The sequence below is a fragment of the Olea europaea genome, unplaced genomic scaffold (genome assembly GCF_002742605.1).
Source record: "Olea europaea var. sylvestris unplaced genomic scaffold, O_europaea_v1 scaffold3730, whole genome shotgun sequence".
Taxonomy (NCBI): domain Eukaryota; kingdom Viridiplantae; phylum Streptophyta; class Magnoliopsida; order Lamiales; family Oleaceae; genus Olea; species Olea europaea.
The window spans coordinates 19,622-26,588 of NW_019256637.1; positions in this window are offsets into that span (position 1 = coordinate 19,622).

Sequence of the window (6,967 nt, forward strand, 5' to 3'; positions counted from 1 at the left end):
CCTATTTAACCCATTCAAGAATCGTGCCATGGTAGCCTCCCGATCCTCCACCACATTGGCTCTAATCATGAGTATTTCCATCTCCTTATGATAGTTCTCTACACTTTTCGACCCTTGATATAGACCTTGCAGTTTTTCATGGATCTCTCGGTAATAGTGGCTAGGAATAAACCTCTTTCTCATCAATGACTTCAATTCCTCCCAAGTGCTGATTGGTCTTCCCCCACTCCTACGTTGTGAAGTAATCACTTGATCCCACCATGAAATTGCATAATCACTGAACTCTAAAACTGTTAACTTCACATTTTTCTCTTCCGAGTAGTTATAACACTCGAAGATCATTTCAACCTTCCTTTCCCACTCCAGGTATGCCTCGGGATCACTCCTTCCTTTGAATGAAGGAACTGCCATTTTTATATTTCCAAGTTTCCATCCAACTCCTTCCCGCGATCATTCCGACCCGTCTGTCGAACCTATAGCCTCTATTCCTCATCCTTCCCATCTCAACACCGTGAAATTCATCTTCGCCCATGTCACTCCCATATCCATACTCCTCTCGCCTTTCCCTCCTAGGCTCCCATCTATCCGATCCTCTGGCATTGGATACATCCACTCGATGCCCCCGACTAAGATTAGCCATTGATGTATCTAATCTATTTATCCAAGCCTCCTGCTTCTCCAACCTATCTCTCACATCTCCAAACGCCCCCTCAAACCTTTGCACTAAATCCTCCGATGCATTACTATTATTACCTTGTCGGCTTGAGTTTGATTCTGCCCTTTTTGACATCCTAACACTAAAATTTTATTTTACTGCCTCACCAAAAGTCACTCGGAACACACACAAGGCTTTTACCCTCTATTAAGCTCACCTCTCTGCCTTTTACCACTCAGTTCTTTCAACAATTGCTTCTAGGAACAATCAATGAACTCAATCAATCAATCAATTCATGTAGAATTCCCCAAACCGGATGTGACTCAATAATTGTAACAAAGGACTCAAAGAAAACTTTTAAAACTTGATTTAAATTGAAGGAATGAAATGATTCAATGTGTCCAAGTAATTTAGAAATGATAATGAATAATAAAAGTTGGTATTTGACGGATCAATAATATTTAACAAGTTTTTTTTTTACTGTACGGATGAACAATAATTTTTTTTTAGATCTGGAAATCAATAACAAAATCAACAAAGAAAATGAAAACTGATTTGGGCAAAAATTGAGTCCAGAAATGGAATTTGAAGATTTTGATGAATCTTTTGGATCAAAGAATCAAGAAAACCTTCTAGACACAAGAACATAAGGAATTGAAAAAAATTAGAAAACAAAGGATATAACCTGATTAAATTGGAGCCAAAGCTCTGATACCAACCGATGCGAACCCCGTAGCAATGGAAATTACGAAACCCACAACGAGATTGATGCGGAACCCAAGAACGCCAATACTAACCCGATTTTGGATCTCGAAACCCAAGAATTGAACCAAGAAACCCTAGATTAGCGAAGAACCTAAAACCCCTTGATTACAATTAAAAGAACCCACAATCCAATTGATAGAACGCCATAAGAAGTTGAATCTTGATAAGTTCCAAAATTGTTCAAGAAGAACAATAAATTGAAAGAAGAAATTTCTCTTTCTATAATATTGATTCAAAAGTCAAAAGTTCAAAAGTTGTTACAATGAAAAGTAATCTTCTATTTATACTAATGAATAAAAACGTCCAAAACCATCAAATTATGGTAATAATTTGATTTCATAAGAATTCTATCGAAACTAGGAAATTCGATCAAAAATAGAAAATTCGCCAATTTTTTTGGCTGGTGCGGCCGCATGGTGTAAATCCATGCGGTCGCATGGTTCAACAGGAATTAGTCTTTTGGTTTTCGGTATGCATGTGTGCGACCGTATGTGGATTTGCCTGTGCGGCCGCATGGTGTTGTCTTCAGCCTTTGCTTTCGTCACTTAATAACAAATTGATCCAAGTTGATTCGACTTTCGACCCGAACATGAAAGTTGCTCCATTTTGAGTCCCGAACATGGTTCCATCAATGGTTTCTTGAATGAGCAATCCCACCGCTTGTTTCACTTGCTTTGCCCTTGATCACGTCATTGATCTGCCATCGACTATCAACGGGTCTCGTCTCGCACTTACCTTCGTCGGGCTCAACTCCTGGATCATATCACATGGGGGTCGGCATTTTTTTATTCATCCCAGGGCCCACTCATTTATTGTGAGTGCTATGTCATCCTCTATGTCGTCGACTATATTCGTTTAGAATTATTCTTCCAATTAATCCACCTTGAGCAATTAGTATTCCAAGTTTGTCATGGTCAAGCTGTCAAAGTCGGGAAAGCTAAAATTCAAATTGGGAAGGCTAGAAGATTAGGGATAACAACCGAGCAGGTTGGGTTAGGGGTAACCTCCCTTGCTTCTCGCCCTGTCAGGTAAATTTCCGCCCCGAACCCTCCAGATTATTCGTTTAAGATAAGGTAAGGCGGGGCCCTTACCCCATTTAGTAGCCATTTAAATTTTTTTTATTAAGTATTTGATAATTCATTTTATTGTCCCCATTCATTAAAGTGAGACAATAATATATTTATTAAAATTTTTAATTAATTTATTTTCTTTTAAAAGTTAAATTATTCAAATATATTTAGTAAACTAAAGCTTTTATGCTTTGTTATATTCCTAAGATAATCTTAGTTGCCACATTCTACTAGAATTAATGAAATTTTGTAAAGTTTTCCATTTAAAGTATTAAATTCTTAAAAAAAAAAAAAGTTAAAATGAGAGAGACGAGAAAAGACCCTTGTTACTCGCACCTACGCTGGGAAGAAGTCCCTAGCCCTGCCTCCAACCCAAATACCGGATTAAGCGGCTAATCTCAGCCCCGTTATCAGGCTTGACAAGTTTTTTTGCCCTCTTTATAGAAGATCTCTTTAAGCTTATTTTTCTTTCCAAAATATAATTTTAGAAGTTAGTTTCTTTACTAACGAAATAGAAATAATAGTAATATAGGATCATTAATTGAACAACACAAGCACCAAAAAAACCTCTATCCACTACACCAAAAAAGGGCTATTGCAACGGTCAAAAAACGTTGCAAAAAGTTATTTGCAGCGTTTGAGCGTAAGTTGCGAAGCTTGATGTTGCTGTTGAGGTAAGACTTTTTGCAGTGTTTAAAAAACGTTGCAAAAGCCTAATCTATTGCAATGTTTAAAAGATGTTGCAATATCTACGCTTTTGCAATGTTTTCTAAACGTTGCAATAGACTATCTATTGCAACATTTTTTGAATGCTGCAACAACCGTTGCAAAGGCTAATTCACATTTTTTTTTTATCTATGCTTAACACTACTAAAATCCCTTTCTTTGATCAAATAAGTCATTCAAAACTAACAAACATGTACCACCAAAATAATAAACTAACAAACACATTACTCATTAAATTTGTAAAATATTCAACACATAATCTCTTCCAAAATAAAATGAAGAGTCTCCAAACATGTACTACCAAAATGTAATTAGGAAACTACAAAAATTGAAACTTAAACTTGAAATCGTCGCATGTTACTTGATCAATACCTTGATAATTGCAGCCACTCTTTGTCCATTATACGCAAAGCTACTATCTAACACCGAACATCACAATATTAAAAAAATAGACGTGCAGGATTAAGCTCCAACTAACAGATATTAACAGGACAAAGGTGAAATAGTAGAAAGAAGAAAATTGACGCAATATATCTTAGGTATAAAAGCAATTCTCCTTTGGCAAAGAAGAATTATGTCTTTGCATGTATACCTTGTCAAATAAATCAATCAATGATATTGCTCTAACGACAATCAAAATATAATTTATTAAGCCGATAAGACAACAAAAATAATTCATTAGGCCAGCAAAAAGGTGCATACTTTGCATTAAATATTTTTACATCAAACCATAAGAATGAGGAGGATAGCAAGCAACAATCATTATAGATTTTGTGTGATATTGGTACTTCTAATGGTAGGAATGCAGTTTCCTTGATTTGGAATGGCCACGATAGTTCTACCGTTCCATTGCAGCTCCAACTTAATGCATTTTTTTTGTTTTCTCCCCTAAGGAAAAGGTAGGTACATTCAAGATAGAAAACAAACTTGAAGAATTACATTAAGAAGTCCCTCCATTTCATAACTGAGTCTAGCTCGGACAAGCATTTGAGTAGAACGTATGACTCGATCTGTGTCAAAGAGGGCCAGTTTACGGGGAAAACAATCCTCTCACAATTTCCAACGCTCACCCCCACCCCCACCCCCCAAAAAAAATGATCATCCAGTAGAAAGCCACCAAAATTTCCACATCCCCTCTACCTGGTGTGATCATCTTCCAAAAAGCCAACTAACGTGACACCATACTTCACCAAGTTCACAAGCACTTTACCTCCTCTACTTATAAAAAAAATCGCTACCTAAAACATTCAAGACCACTAAAACCACCATCTCCAGAAAACTTATCAATTTGCATCTAGGATGTTGAAGAAAAAGGCAAGAAAAATAGAAAATGAAAGAAGTCATTTTAACCATCCAAAAACACCATCAGATAAGGAAAAACAAGTAAGATAATTATTATGCATGATTACAGATGATTATTTGTTTTCTTTTAAGGAAACACCAAAATATGAATATTTTCATTCAGAGTACTGTCCCAACTGGATAGGACGGCGATGATATATAATTATTCTGTACTTAAATGACAAACTCTAGAAGCAATTGCTGCGTTCATGAATGTGTAATTGTTTTATTACACCACTTTATATATAGTTCATTTCATTCATGATTCTAGTCTCTTGATTATATCTAAATTTTGACTAACATCTCCCTTTTCTTTTTTCAGAATCAAGAAAAGAAAATTCAGAACGACTGAATTGGAAAATACAAGTCAGATATGTGAAGCGTACTGAGGAAAGCTGCTGCTTGTTTTGAGAGAGATGGAAGAGCAGAAGTTAAAAATATCAGTGAAGGTGCAAAGTGTGAGGGTCAACCTCCATACTTGAATTGAATTGGCTGAAGCCATAGTATTCCTTTGCATACTTGCACTAGAAGAAGTGTTTCAAGTTCTCTAACTCTCCCACTAGAAGAAGTATTCCTTTACATACTTGCACTATGAATTTCCCTTTCAAATCTCACACCTCTATGCCAAGAAAATATTTTGAGAGCACCTAAGTCTTTGATTTTTAATTTGTCATCAAATGAGTTTTTAAAAGAATGAATGATTTCCATATTGTAACCAACCACTATAACATCATCAACATACACTAATATAGCTATAAAAGAATCTTTTTTACTTCTTGTGAACAAAATGTAGTCTTAGACTCTACATTGAATCTTATGTCTAATACCTGCCGAAATAAGCAGATCAAGGTCAATAAGACAATAACACGTTCTCTTTTGTAAGACGACAATATAGCAAACAACTTCTGGGCTTGATGTACAGAGTAATGAAATGATGTCTTGTTTTAATTAAGCTAAAGTCATTTTGTTCTTCTCTGACAGTAATATTTTCCAATAAGAGAGCAAGGTAAGTACACGTAAAACCAGAGGCATAATCAATATTTGTAAACCCATTGGTGGGCGGAAAAGTCACTTACGAGTTACATTAATTGTTGCAAAATTCCCATTCCTCTTTTGACACATTTAATAACTCCGAGCTGCCATCTTCAAACATGATCTGTCGAAGCAAAAAGATGAGTAAATGAAACTTTTTTTGTTTGGAAATAGAAAATTGCATCAGAACAGCCATTGCTGCCTCACCAAAAAGATGAGATAGTGGCCAGTGGGACTTGAGCCTCGAGGCTTGGCGCCTCCGTCGCTTCAGCAAACTGCGAAGCCAAGTAGCCAACTAACCAAGCGAGGAACTCGAAGACTGGAACTGGAACTCTGGAAGACTCGAAGAGTTAAAGTCTAGATTTTGGAAGTCTACAACTGGAGCTGGAAGGGGAAGAAGGAGAAGTCGAGCGAGCGATAAAATCGAATGGATTTCAATTTGAGAATTTTAGGGATAATGGATAATGGATTTCAATTACGGGCTAGGGCTTGAGCTTGAGTTTTGGATTATAAATGGGCATTCAAATTACAATTTTGTTTGGGCCAAAAAATGGAGGTGGGTCAATTTTATTTGGACATGGGCTGCTCACAAAAATGAATGGGCTAAACCAAAAAAAAAGAAAAAGAAAAAGAAAACTAATGTTATCTTTTGCAACATTTTTGGAAAGTTGCGAAAAGTTTTATTTTTTGCAACGTTTAAAAAACGTTGCGAAAGCTCTACCTTTTGCAACGTTTAAAAAACGTTGCAAAAGATACCTTTTTGCAACATCTTTTAAACGTTGCAAAAGGTAGAGCTTTCGCAACGTTTTTTAAACGTTGCAAAAAATAAAACTTTTCGCAACTTTCCAAAAACGTTGCAAAAAGTATCATTGGCAACATTTATTTTAAATATGTTGCCAAAACTCAATATCATTGACTAATTGCGACATTCACTTATTCAAATGTTGCAATAGACCTCTTTAGCAACACTTAACTACCGAATGTTGCCTTTTATGTGTTGCAATAGACCATTTTCGGTGTAGTGATCTTATTTCTCACAATCATCTCACCCACATTGGTCATACGTCCCACGGCTGCATAATTCTTAAAAGAATAAGCTTCGCACTGTTTAACATGCTTGAACATAAAAACAAAAGGTATTTTGAATTTACCTTCAAATGGCCAGTCCATTTTACATGCAACGTGTCCTTGCTCGAAGTGTTGAAATATAATGTGTCTTGCTTCTTCACGCATGTGTTAGGCTCCTTGAGTGGTTAACAATGGCAGGGATTTAGGTATTGGGTAATTGATTTTCTTGATTTCTGAGATGGAAGCCACCCGATGTGTAATGGAGGATAAGGGATCAAAGTTCAGTAGGTGATGGGGAGATTTTGAAAGT